The sequence below is a fragment of the Neodiprion fabricii genome, chromosome 6 (genome assembly GCF_021155785.1).
Source record: "Neodiprion fabricii isolate iyNeoFabr1 chromosome 6, iyNeoFabr1.1, whole genome shotgun sequence".
NCBI classification, from domain to species: Eukaryota; Metazoa; Arthropoda; class Insecta; order Hymenoptera; family Diprionidae; genus Neodiprion; species Neodiprion fabricii.
The window spans coordinates 374,189-387,318 of record NC_060244.1 but is presented as its reverse complement, the minus strand read 5'-3'; positions in this window follow the sequence as shown (position 1 = coordinate 387,318).

Sequence of the window (13,130 nt, the reverse complement as noted above, 5' to 3'; positions counted from 1 at the left end):
TCGATTGTAGCACTGATCGGACGTAATTTTGCGAGAGAAATCGATTGGGCGCAGTCCCAATACGCCGCGATCAACGCATCAAAAGTTACAGCCAAAAAACGAGAACCTGTATTTACGACATTTTTCAGCAGGTGCTTTTTCGAGCGTAACTTCTCTTCTGTTGATCCCACGCTCCTTTCGCTGCGCTTTCTGAGTTTCTGAGGGTCCGATTAGTCGGATGAGGCTCGTCCAAATCGAATCTGAGACCAAAAGTTTTTTGCCAAAAAAAAAAGTAAGGCTAACCCCTTACCATTTTTGGCGAAAATTTTCGCGGTTTTGGAAAGTGCCGAAATGAATTCTTTCTGGCACTATTCCGACGTAATTTTGCGAGAGAAATCGATTGGACGCAGTCCCGATACGCTGCGATCAACGCATCAAAAGTTACAGCCTAAAAACGAGAACCTGTTTTTAAGACATTTTTCAGCAGGTGCTTTTTCGTTCGTAACTTCTCTCCTGTTGATCCCACGCCCCTTTCGCTGCGTTTTCTGAGTTCCTGGGGGTCCAATTGGTCGGATGAGGATCGTTTAAATCGAATTTGAGACCAAAAATTCTTTGGCCAAAAAATGAAGAAAAAGTAAGGCTAACCCCTTTGCATTTTTGTCGAAAATTTTCGCGATTTTGAAAAGTGCTGGAATAAATTCTTTCTAGCACTATTCCGACGTAATTTTGCAAGAGAAATCGATTGGGCGCAGTCCCGATACGCTGCGATCAACGCATTAAGAGTTGCAGCCTAAAAACGAGAACCTGTTTTTAAGACATTCTTCAGCAGGTGCTTTTTCGTTCGTAACTTCTCTCCTGTTGATCCCACGCCCCTTTCGCTGCGTTTTCTGAGTTCCTGGGGGTCCAATTGGTCGGATGAGGATCGTTTAAATCGAATTTGAGACCAAAAATTCTTTGGCCAAAAAATGAAGAAAAAGTAAGGCTAACCCCTTTGCATTTTTGTCGAAAATTTTCGCGATTTTGAAAAGTGCTGGAATAAATTCTTTCTAGCACTATTCCGACGTAATTTTGCAAGAGAAATCGATTGGGCGCAGTCCCGATACGCTGCGATCAACGCATTAAGAGTTGCAGCCAAAAAACGTGAACCTGTTTTTGAGACATTTTTCAGCAGGTGCTTTTTCGTTCGTAACTTCTCTCCTGTTGATTCCACGCTCCTTTCGCTGCGTTTTCTGAGTTCCTGGGGGTCCAATTGGCCGGATGAGGATCGTTTATATCGAATCTGAGACCAAAAGTTTTCTGCCAAAAAAAAAAGTAAGGCTAACCCCTTACCATTTTTGTCGAAAATTTTCGTGATTTTGAAAAGTGCGGAAATAAATTCTTCCTGGCACTATTTCGACGTAATTTTGCCAGAGAAATCGATTGGGCGCAGTCCCAGTACGCTGCGATCAACGCGTCGAAAGTTACAGCCGAAAAACGAAAACCCGATTTTTCGACATTTTTCAGCAGGTGCTTTTCCGTGCGTAACTTCGCTCCTGTTGATCCAACACTCTTTTGGCTGCGTTCTCTGAGTTTCTGGGTGTCCAGTTGGTCAGGAAAAGGTCATTTGATTCGAATCTGAGACCAAAAGTTTTTTGCCAAAAAAAAAGTAAGGCTAACCCCTTACCATTTTTGGCGAAAATTTTCGCAATTTTGAAAAGTGCTGGAATCAATCGATTGTAGCACTGATCGGACGTAATTTTGCGAGAGAAATCGATTGGGCGCAGTCCCAATACGCCGCGATCAACGCATCAAAAGTTACAGCCAAAAAACGAGAACCTGTATTTACGACATTTTTCAGCAGGTGCTTTTTCGAGCGTAACTTCTCTTCTGTTGATCCCACGCTCCTTTCGCTGCGCTTTCTGAGTTTCTGAGGGTCCGATTAGTCGGATGAGGCTCGTCCAAATCGAATCTGAGACCAAAAGTTTTTTGCCAAAAAAAAAAGTAAGGCTAACCCCTTACCATTTTTGGCGAAAATTTTCGCGGTTTTGGAAAGTGCCGAAATGAATTCTTTCTGGCACTATTCCGACGTAATTTTGCGAGAGAAATCGATTGGACGCAGTCCCGATACGCTGCGATCAACGCATCAAAAGTTACAGCCTAAAAACGAGAACCTGTTTTTAAGACATTTTTCAGCAGGTGCTTTTTCGTTCGTAACTTCTCTCCTGTTGATCCCACGCCCCTTTCGCTGCGTTTTCTGAGTTCCTGGGGGTCCAATTGGTCGGATGAGGATCGTTTAAATCGAATTTGAGACCAAAAATTCTTTGGCCAAAAAATGAAGAAAAAGTAAGGCTAACCCCTTTGCATTTTTGTCGAAAATTTTCGCGATTTTGAAAAGTGCTGGAATAAATTCTTTCTAGCACTATTCCGACGTAATTTTGCAAGAGAAATCGATTGGGCGCAGTCCCGATACGCTGCGATCAACGCATTAAGAGTTGCAGCCAAAAAACGTGAACCTGTTTTTGAGACATTTTTCAGCAGGTGCTTTTTCGTTCGTAACTTCTCTCCTGTTGATTCCACGCTCCTTTCGCTGCGTTTTCTGAGTTCCTGGGGGTCCAATTGGTCGGATGAGGATCGTTTATATCGAATCTGAGACCAAAAGTTTTTTGCCAAAAAAAAAAGTAAGGCTAACCCCTTACCATTTTTGTCGAAAATTTTCGTGATTTTGAAAAGTGCGGAAATAAATTCTTCCTGGCACTATTTCGACGTAATTTTGCCAGAGAAATCGATTGGGCGCAGTCCCAGTACGCTGCGATCAACGCGTCGAAAGTTACAGCCGAAAAACGAAAACCCGATTTTTCGACATTTTTCAGCAGGTGCTTTTCCGTGCGTAACTTCGCTCCTGTTGATCCAACACTCTTTTGGCTGCGTTCTCTGAGTTTCTGGGTGTCCAGTTGGTCAGGAAAAGGTCATTTGATTCGAATCTGAGACCAAAAGTTTTTTGCCAAAAAAAAAGTAAGGCTAACCCCTTACCATTTTTGGCGAAAATTTTCGCAATTTTGAAAAGTGCTGGAATCAATCGATTGTAGCACTGATCGGACGTAATTTTGCGAGAGAAATCGATTGGGCGCAGTCCCAATACGCCGCGATCAACGCATCAAAAGTTACAGCCAAAAAACGAGAACCTGTATTTACGACATTTTTCAGCAGGTGCTTTTTCGAGCGTAACTTCTCTTCTGTTGATCCCACGCTCCTTCCGCTGCGTTTTCTGAGTTCCTGGGGGTCCAGTTAGTTGAAAAAGGGTCATTTAAATCTAATCTAAAACCAAGAATTTTTCGGCTAAAAAATGAAGAAAAAGTAAGGCTAACCCCTTTGCATATTTGTCGAAAATTTTCGTGATTTTGAAAAGTGCGGAAATAAATTCTTCCTGGCACCATTTCGACGTAATTTTGCCAGAGAAATCGATTGGGCGCAGTCCCAGTACGCTGCGATCAACGCGTCGAAAGTTACAGCCGAAAAACGAAAACCCGATTTTTCGACATTTTTCAGCAGGTGCTTTTCCGTGCGTAACTTCGCTCCTGTTGATCCAACACTCTTTTGGCTGCGTTCTCTGAGTTTCTGGGTGTCCAGTTGGTCAGGAAAAGGTCATTTGAATCGAATCTGAGACCAAAAGTTTTTTGCCAAAAAAAAAAGTAAGGCTAACCCCTTACCATTTTTGGCGAAAATTTTCGCGATTTTGAAAAGTGCTGGAATCAATCGATTGTAGCACTGATCGGACGTAATTTTGCGAGAGAAATCGATTGGGCGCAGTCCCAATACGCCGCGATCAACGCATCAAAAGTTACAGCCAAAAAACGAGAACCTGTATTTACGACATTTTTCAGCAGGTGCTTTTTCGAGCGTAACTTCTCTTCTGTTGATCCCACGCTCCTTCCGCTGCGTTTTCTGAGTTCCTGGGGGTCCAGTTAGTTGAAAAAGGGTCATTTAAATCTAATCTAAAACCAAGAATTTTTCGGCTAAAAAATGAAGAAAAAGTAAGGCTAACCCCTTTGCATATTTGTCGAAAATTTTCGCGATTTTGAAAAGTGCCGGAATAAATTCTTTCTGGCACTATTCCGACGTAATTTTGCGGGAGAAATTGATTGGGCGCAGTCCTGATACGCTTCGATCGACGCATCTAAAGTTACAGCCAAAAAACGGGAACCTGTTTTTGAGACATTTTTCAGCAGGTGCTTTTTCGTTCGTAACTTCTCTCCTGTTGATCCCACGCTCCTTTCGCTGCGTTTTCTGAGTTCCTGGGGGTCCGATTGGTCGAATGAGGATCGTTTATATCGAATCTGAGACCAAAAGTTTTTTGCCAAAAAAAAAAGTAAGGCTAACCCCTTTCCATTGTTGGCGAAAATTTTCGCGATTTCGAAAAGTGCTGGAATAAATTCCTTCTGGCACTATTCCGACGGAATTTTGCGAGTGAAATCGATTGGGCGCAGTCATGATACGCTGCGATCAACGCGTCGAAAGTTACAGCCGAAAAACGAAAACCCGATTTTTCGACATTTTTCAGCAGGTGCTTTTCCGTGCGTAACTTCGCTCCTGTTGATCCAACACTCTTTTGGCTGCGTTCTCTGAGTTCCTGGGTGTCCAGTTGGTCGGAAAAAGGTCATTTGAATCGAATCTGAGACCAAAGGTTTTTTGCCAAAAAAAAAAGTAAGGCTAACCCCTTACCATTTTTGGCGAAAATTTTCGCGATTCTGAAAAGTGCTAGAATCAATCAATTGTAGCATAGTTCGGACGTAATTTTGCGAGAGAAATCGATTGGGCGCAGTCTCTATACACTGCGATTCACGCATCAAAAGTTACAGCCAAAAAACCAGAACCTGAATTGTCGACATTTTTCAGCAGATGCTTTTTCGCTCGCCATTTTTCTCCTGTTGATCCCACGCTCTTTTCGCTACGTTTCCTGAGTTCCTGGGTGTCGAGTTAGTCAGAAAAGGGTCATTTAAATCGAATCTGAAACGAAAAGTTTTTTGCCAAAAAAAAAAGTAAGGCTAACCCCTTACCATTTTTGGCGAAAATTTTCGCGGTTTCGGAAAGTGCTGAGATAAATTCTTTCTGGCACTATTCCGACGTAATTTTGCGAGAGAAATCGATTGGGCGCAGTCCCGATACGCTGCGATCAACGCATCAAAAGTTACAGCCAAAAAACGAGAACCTGTTTTTAAGACGTTTTTCAGCAGGTGCTTTTTCGTTCGTAACTTCTCTTCTGTTGATCCCACGCTCCTTTCGCTGCGTTTTCTGAGTTCCTGGGGGTCCAATTGGTCGGATGAGGATCGTTTAAATCGAATTTGAGACAAAAAATTCTTTGGCCAAAAAATGAAGAAAAAGTAAGGCTAACCCCTTTGCATTTTTGTCGAACATTTTCGCGATTTTGAAAAGTGCTGGAATAAATTCTTTCTGGCACTATTCCGACGTAATTTTGCGAGAGAAATCGATCGGGCGCAGTCCCGATACGCTGCGATCAACGCATCAAGAGTTACAGCCAAAAAACAAGAACCTGTTGTTAAGACATTTTTCAGCAGGTGCTTTTTCGTTCGTAACTTCTCTTCTGTTGATCCCACGCTCCTTTCGCTGCGTTTTCTGAGTTCCTGGGGGTCCAATTGGTCGGATGAGGATCGTTTAAATCGAATTTGAGACCAAAAATTCTTTGGCCGAAAAATGAAGAAAAAGTAAGGCTAACCCCTTTGCATTTTTGTCGAGAATTTTCGCGATTCTGAAAAGTGCTGGAATAAATTCTTTCTGGCACTATTCCGACGTAATTTTGCAAGAGAAATCGATTGGGCGCAGTCCCGATACGCTGCGATCAACGCATCAAGAGTTACAGCCAAAAAACGAGAACCTGTTTTTGAGACATTTTTCAGCAGGTGCTTTTTCGTTCGTAACTTCTCTCCTGTTGATCCCACACTCCTTTCGCTGCGTTTTCTGAGTTCCTGGGGTCCAATTGGTCGGATGAGGATCGTTTATATCGAATCTGAGACCAAAAGTTTTTTGCCAAAAAAAAAAGTAAGGCTAACCCCTTACCATTTTTGTCGAAAATTTTTGCGATTTTGAAAAGTGCGGAAATAAATTCTTCCTGGCACTATTTCGACGTAATTTTGCCAGAGAAATCGATTCAGCGCAGTCCCGGTACGCTGCGATCAACGCATCAAAATTTACAGCCAAAAAACGAAAACCCGATTTTTCGACATTTTTCAGCAGTTGCTTTTTCGAGCGTAACTTCTCTCCTGTTGATCCCACGCTCCTTTCGCTGCGTTTTCTGAGTTCCTGAGGGTCCAATTGGTCGGATGAGGATCGTTTAAATCAAATCTGAGACCAAAAGTTTTTTGCCAAAAAAAAAAGTAAGGCTAACCCCTTACCATTTTTGGCGAAAATTTTCGCGGTTTCGGAAAGTGCTGAAATAAATTCTTTCTGACACTATTCCGACGTAATTTTGCGAGAGAAATCGATTGGGCGCAGTCCCGATACGCTGCGATCAACGCATCAAGAGTTACATCCAAAAAACGAGAACCTGTTTTTAAGACATTTTTCAGCAGGTGCTTTTTCGTTCGTAACTTCTCTTCTGTTGATCCCACGCTCCTTTCGCTGCGTTTTCTGAGTTTCTGAGGGTCCAATTAGTCGGATGAGGATCGTCCAAATCGAATCTGAGACCAAAAGTTTTTTGCCAAAAAAAAAAGTAAGGCCAACCCCTTACCATTTTTGGCGAAAATTTTCGCGATTCTGAAAAGTGCTGGAATCAATCAATTGTAGCATAGTTCGGACGTAATTTTGCGAGAGAAATCGATTGTACGCAGTCTCCATACACTGCGATTCACGCATCAAAAGTTACAGCCAAAAAACCAGAACCTGAATTTTTGACATTTTTCAGCAGTTGCTTTTTCGCTCGCCATTTTCTCCTGTTGATCCCACGCTCTTTTCGCTACGTTTTCTGAGTTCCTGGGTGTCCAGTTGGTCAGAAAAGGGTCATTTAAATCGAATCTGAAACGAAAAGTTTTTTGCCAAAAAAAAAAGTAAGGCTAACCCCTTACCATTTTTGTCGAAAATTTTTGCGATTTTGAAAAGTGCGGAAATAAATTCTTCCTGGCACTATTTCGACGTAATTTTGCCAGAGAAATCGATTCAGCGCAGTCCCGGTACGCTGCGATCAACGCATCAAAATTTACAGCCAAAAAACGAAAACCCGATTTTTCGACATTTCTTCAGCATGTGCTTTTTCGTTCGTAACTTCTCTCCTGTTGATCCCACGCTCCTTCCGCTGCGTTTTCTGAGTTCCTGGGGGTCCAGTTAGTTGGAAAAGGGTCATTTAAATCTAATCTAGAACCAAAAAGTTTTCGGCTAAAAAATGAAGAAAAAGTAAGGCTAACCCCTTTGCATATTTGTCAAAAATTTTCGCGATTTTGAAAAGTGCCGGAATAAATTCTTTCTGGCACTATTCCGACGTAATTTTGCGGGAGAAATTGATTGGGCGCAGTCCTGATACGCTTCGATCGACGCATCTAAAGTTACAGCCAAAAAACGGGAACCTGTTTTTGAGACATTTTTCAGCAGGTGCTTTTTCGTTCGTAACTTCTCTCCTGTTGATCCCACGCTCCTTTCGCTGCGTTTTCTGAGTTCCTGGGGGTCCGATTGGTCGAATGAGGATCGTTTATATCGAATCTGAGACCAAAAGTTTTTTGCCAAAAAAAAAAGTAAGGCTAACCCCTTACCATTTTTGTCGAAAATTTTCGTGATTTCGAAAAGTGCGGAAATAAATACTTCCTGGCACTATTTCGACGTAATTTTGCCAGAGAAATCGATTGGGCGCAGTCCCAGTACGCTGCGATCAACGCGTCGAAAGTTACAGCCGAAAAACGAAAACCCGATTTTTCGACATTTTTCAGCAGGTGCTTTTCCGTGCGTAACTTCGCTCCTGTTGATCCAACACTCTTTTGGCTGCGTTCTCTGAGTTTCTTGGTGTCCAGTTGGTCAGGAAAAGGTCATTTAAATCGAATCTGAGACCAAAAGTTTTTTGCCAAAAAAAAAAGTAAGGCTAACCCCTTACCATTTTTGGCGAAAATTTTCGCGATTTTGAAAAGTGCTGGAATCAATCGATTGTAGCACTGATCGGACGTAATTTTGCGAGAGAAATCGATTGGGCGCAGTCCCAATACGCCGCGATCAACGCATCAAAAGTTACAGCCAAAAAACGAGAACCTGTATTTACGACATTTTTCAGCAGGTGCTTTTTCGAGCGTAACTTCTCTTCTGTTGATCCCACGCTCCTTCCGCTGCGTTTTCTGAGTTCCTGGGGGTCCGATTGGTCGAATGAGGATCGTTTATATCGAATCTGAGACCAAAAGTTTTTTGCCAAAAAAAAAAGTAAGGCTAACCCCTTTCCATTGTTGGCGAAAATTTTCGCGATTTCGAAAAGTGCTGGAATAAATTCCTTCTGGCACTATTCCGACGTAATTTTGCGAGTGAAATCGATTGGGCGCAGTCATGATACGCTGCGATCAACGCGTCGAAAGTTACAGCCGAAAAACGAAAACCCGATTTTTCGACATTTTTCAGCAGGTGCTTTTCCGTGCGTCACTTCGCTCCTGTTGATCCAACACTCTTTTGGCTGCGTTCTCTGAGTTCCTGGGTGTCCAGTTGGTCGGAAAAAGGTCATTTGAATCGAATCTGAGACCAAAAGTTTTTTGCCAAAAAAAAAAGTAAGGCTAACCCCTTACCATTTTTGGCGAAAATTTTCGCGATTCTGAAAAGTGCTAGAATCAATCAATTGTAGCATAGTTCGGACGTAATTTTGCGAGAGAAATCGATTGGGCGCAGTCTCTATACACTGCGATTCACGCATCAAGAGTTACAGCCAAAAAACCAGAACCTGAATTTTCGACATTTTTCAGCAGATGCTTTTTCGCTCGCCATTTTTCTCCTGTTGATCCCACGCTCTTTTCGCTACGTTTCCTGAGTTCCTGGGTGTCCAGTTAGTCAGAGGAGGGTCATTTAAATCGAATCTGAAACGAAAAGTTTTTTGCCAAAAAAAAAAGTAAGGCTAACCCCTTACCATTTTTGGCGAAAATTTTCGCGGTTTCGGAAAGTGCTGAGATAAATTCTTTCTGGCACTATTCCGACGTAATTTTGCGAGAGAAATCGATTGGGCGCAGTCCCGATACGCTGCGATCAACGCATCAAAAGTTACAGCCAAAAAACGAGAACCTGTTTTTAAGACATTTTTCAGCAGGTGCTTTTTCGTTCGTAACTTCTCTTCTGTTGATCCCACGCTCCTTTCGCTGCGTTTTCTGAGTTCCTGGGGGTCCAATTGGTCGGATGAGGATCGTTTAAATCGAATTTGAGACAAAAATTCTTTGGCCAAAAAATGAAGAAAAAGTAAGGCTAACCCCTTTGCATTTTTGTCGAGAATTTTCGCGATTCTGAAAAGTGCTGGAATAAATTCTTTCTGGCACTATTCCGACGTAATTTTGCAAGAGAAATCGATTGGGCGCAGTCCCGATACGCTGCGATCAACGCATCAAGAGTTACAGCCAAAAAACGAGAACCTGTTTTTGAGACATTTTTCAGCAGGTGCTTTTTCGTTCGTAACTTCTCTCCTGTTGATCCCACGCTCCTTTCGCTGCGTTTTCTGAGTTCCTGTCGTCCAATTGGTCGGATGAGGATCGTTTATATCGAATCTGAGACCAAAAGTTTTTTGCCAAAAAAAAAAGTAAGGCTAACCCCGTACCATTTTTGTCGAAAATTTTTGCGATTTTGAAAAGTGCGGAAATAAATTCTTCCTGGCACTATTTCGACGTAATTTTGCCAGAGAAATCGATTGGGCGCAGTCCCGGTACGCTGCGATCAACGCATCAAAATTTACAGCCAAAAAACGAAAACCCGATTTTTCGACATTTTTCAGCAGTTGCTTTTTCGAGCGTAACTTCTCTCCTGTTGATCCCACGCTCCTTTCGCTGCGTTATCTGAGTTCCTGAGGGTCCAATTGGTCGGATGAGGATCGTTTAAATCAAATCTGAGACCAAAAGTTTTTTGCCAAAATAAAAAGTAAGGCTAACCCCTTACCATTTTTGGCGAAAATTTTCGCGATTCTGAAAAGTGCTGGAATCAATCAATTGTAGCATAGTTCGGACGTAATTTTGCGAGAGAAATCGATTGGGCGCAGTCTCTATACACTGGGATTCACGCATCAAAAGTTACAGCCAAATAACCAGAACCTGAATTTTTGACATTTTTCAGCAGTTGCTTTTTCGCTCGCCATTTTTCTCCTGTTGATCCCACGCTCTTCTCGCTACGTTTTCTGAGTTCCTGGGTGTCCAGTTAATCAGAAAAGGGTCATTTAAATCGAATCTGAAACGAAAAGTTTTTTGCCAAAAAAAAAAGTAAGGCTAACCCCTTACCATTTTTGGCGAAAATTTTCGCGGTTTCGGAAAGTGCTGAAATAAATTCTTTCTGGCACTATTCCGACGTAATTTTGCGAGAGAAATCGATTGGGCGCAGTCCCGATACGCTGCGATCAACGCATCAAGAGTTACAGCCAAAAAACGAGAACCTGTTTTTAAGACATTTTTCAGCAGGTGCTTTTTCGTTCGTAACTTCTCTTCTGTTGATCCCACGCTCCTTTCGCTGCGCTTTCTGAGTTTCTGAGGGTCCAATTAGTCGGATGAGGATCGTCCAAATCGAATCTGAGACCAAAAGTTTTTTGCCAAAAAAAAAAGTAAGGCTAACCCCTTACCATTTTTGGCGAAAATTTTCGCGATTCTGAAAAGTGCTGGAATCAATCAATTGTAGCATAGTTCGGACGTAATTTTGCGAGAGAAATCGATTGGGCGCAGTCTCCATACACTGCGATTCACGCATCAAAAGTTACAGCCAAAAAACCAGAACCTGAATTTTTGACATTTTTCAGCAGTTGCTTTTTCGCTCGCCATTTTTCTCCTGTTGATCCCACGCTCTTTTCGCTACGTTTTCTGAGTTCCTGGGTGTCCAGTTAGTCAGAAAAGGGTCATTTAAATCGAATCTGAAACGAAAAGTTTTTTGCCAAAAAAAAAAGTAAGGCTAACCCCTTACCATTTTTGGCGAAAATTTTCGCGGTTTCGGAAAGTGCTGAAATGAATTCTTTCTGGCACTATTCCGACGTAATTTTGCGAGAGAAATCGATTGGACGCAGTCCCGATACGCTGCGATCAACGCATCAAAAGTTACAGCCAAAAAACGAGAACCTGTTTTTAAGACATTTTTCAGCAGGTGCTTTTTCGTTCGTAACTTCTCTCCTGTTGATCCCACGCCCCTTTCGCTGCGTTTTCTGAGTTCCTGGGGGTCCAATTGGTCGAATGAGGATCGTTTAAATCGAATTTGAGACCAAAAATTCTTTGGCCAAAAAATGAAGAAAAAGTAAGGCTAACCCCTTTGCATTTTTGTCGAAAATTTTCGCGATTTTGAAAAGTGCGGAAATAAATTCTTCCTGGCACTATTTCGACGTAATTTTGCCAGAGAAATCAATTGGGCGCAGTCATGATACGCTGCGATCAACGCATCAAAAGTTACAGCCAAAAAACGAGAACCTGTTTTTAAGACATTTTTCAGCAGGTGCTTTTTCGTTCGTAACTTCTCTTCTGTTGATCCCACGCTCCTTTCGCTGCGTTTTCTGAGTTCCTGAGGGTCCAATTAGTCGGATGAGGATCGTCCAAATCGAATCTGAGACCAAAAGTTTTTTGCCAAAAAAAAAAGTAAGGCTAAACCCCTTACCATTTTTGGCGAAAATTTTCGCGATTCTGAAAAGTGCTGAAATCAATCAATTGTAGCATAGTTCGGACGTAATTTTGCGAGAGAAATCGATTGGGCGCAGTCTCTATACACTGCGATTCACGCATCAAAAGTTACAGCCAAAAAACCAGAACCTGAATTTTCGACATTTTTCAGCAGTTGCTTTTTCGCTCGCCATTTTTCTCCTGTTGATCCCACGCTCTTTTCGCTACGTTTCCTGAGTTCCTGGGTGTCCAGTTAGTCAGAAAAGGGTCATTCAAATCGAATCTGGAACGAAAAGTTTTTTGCCAAAAAAAAAAGTAAGGCTAACCCCTTACCATTTTTGGCAAAAATTTTCGCGGTTTCGGAAAGTGCTGAAATAAATTCTTTCTGGCACTATTCCGACGTAATTTTGCGAGAGAAATCGATTGGGCGCAGTCCCGATACGCTGCGATCAACGCATCAAGAGTTACAGCCAAAAAACGAGAACCTGTTTTTAAGACATTTTTCAGCAGGTGCTTTTTCGTTCGTAACTTCTCTTCTGTTGATCCCACGCTCCTTTCGCTGCGTTTTCTGAGTTTCTGAGGGTCCAATTAGTCGGATGAGGATCGTCCAAATCGAATCTGAGACCAAAAGTTTTTTGCCAAATAAAAAAGTAAGGCTAACCCCTTACCATTTTTGGCGAAAATTTTCGCGATTCTGAAAAGTGCTGGAATCAATCAATTGTAGCATAGTTCGGACGTAATTTTGCGAGAGAAATCGATTGGGCGCAGTCCCGATACGCTGCGATCAACGCATCAAAAGTTACAGCCAAAAAACGAGAACCTGTTTTTAAGACATTTTTTCAGCATGTGCTTTTTCGTTCGTAACTTCTCTCCTGTTGATCCCACGCTCCTTTCGCTGCGTTTTCTGAGTTCCTGGGGGTCCAATTGGTCGGATGAGGATCGTTTAAATCGAATCTGAGACCAAAAATTCTATGGCCAAAAAATGAAGAAAAAGTAAGGCTAACCCCTTTGCATTTTTGTCGAAAATTTTCGCGATTTTGAAAAGTGCGGAAATAAATTCTTCCTGGCACTATTTCGACGTAATTTTGCCAGAGAAATCGATTGGGCGCAGTCATGATACGCTGCGATCAACGCATCAAAAGTTACAGCCAAAAAACGAAAACCCGATTTTTCGACATTTTTCAGCAGGTGCTTTTTCGAGCGTAACCTCTCTCCTGTTGATCCCATGCTCCTTTCGCTGCGTTTTCTGAGTTCCTGAGGGTCCAATTGGTCGGATGAGGATCGTTTAAATCGAATCTGAGACCAAAAGTTTTTTGCCAAAAAAAAAAGTAAGGCTAACCCCTTACCATTTTTAGCGAAAATTTTCGCGATTCTGAAGAGTGC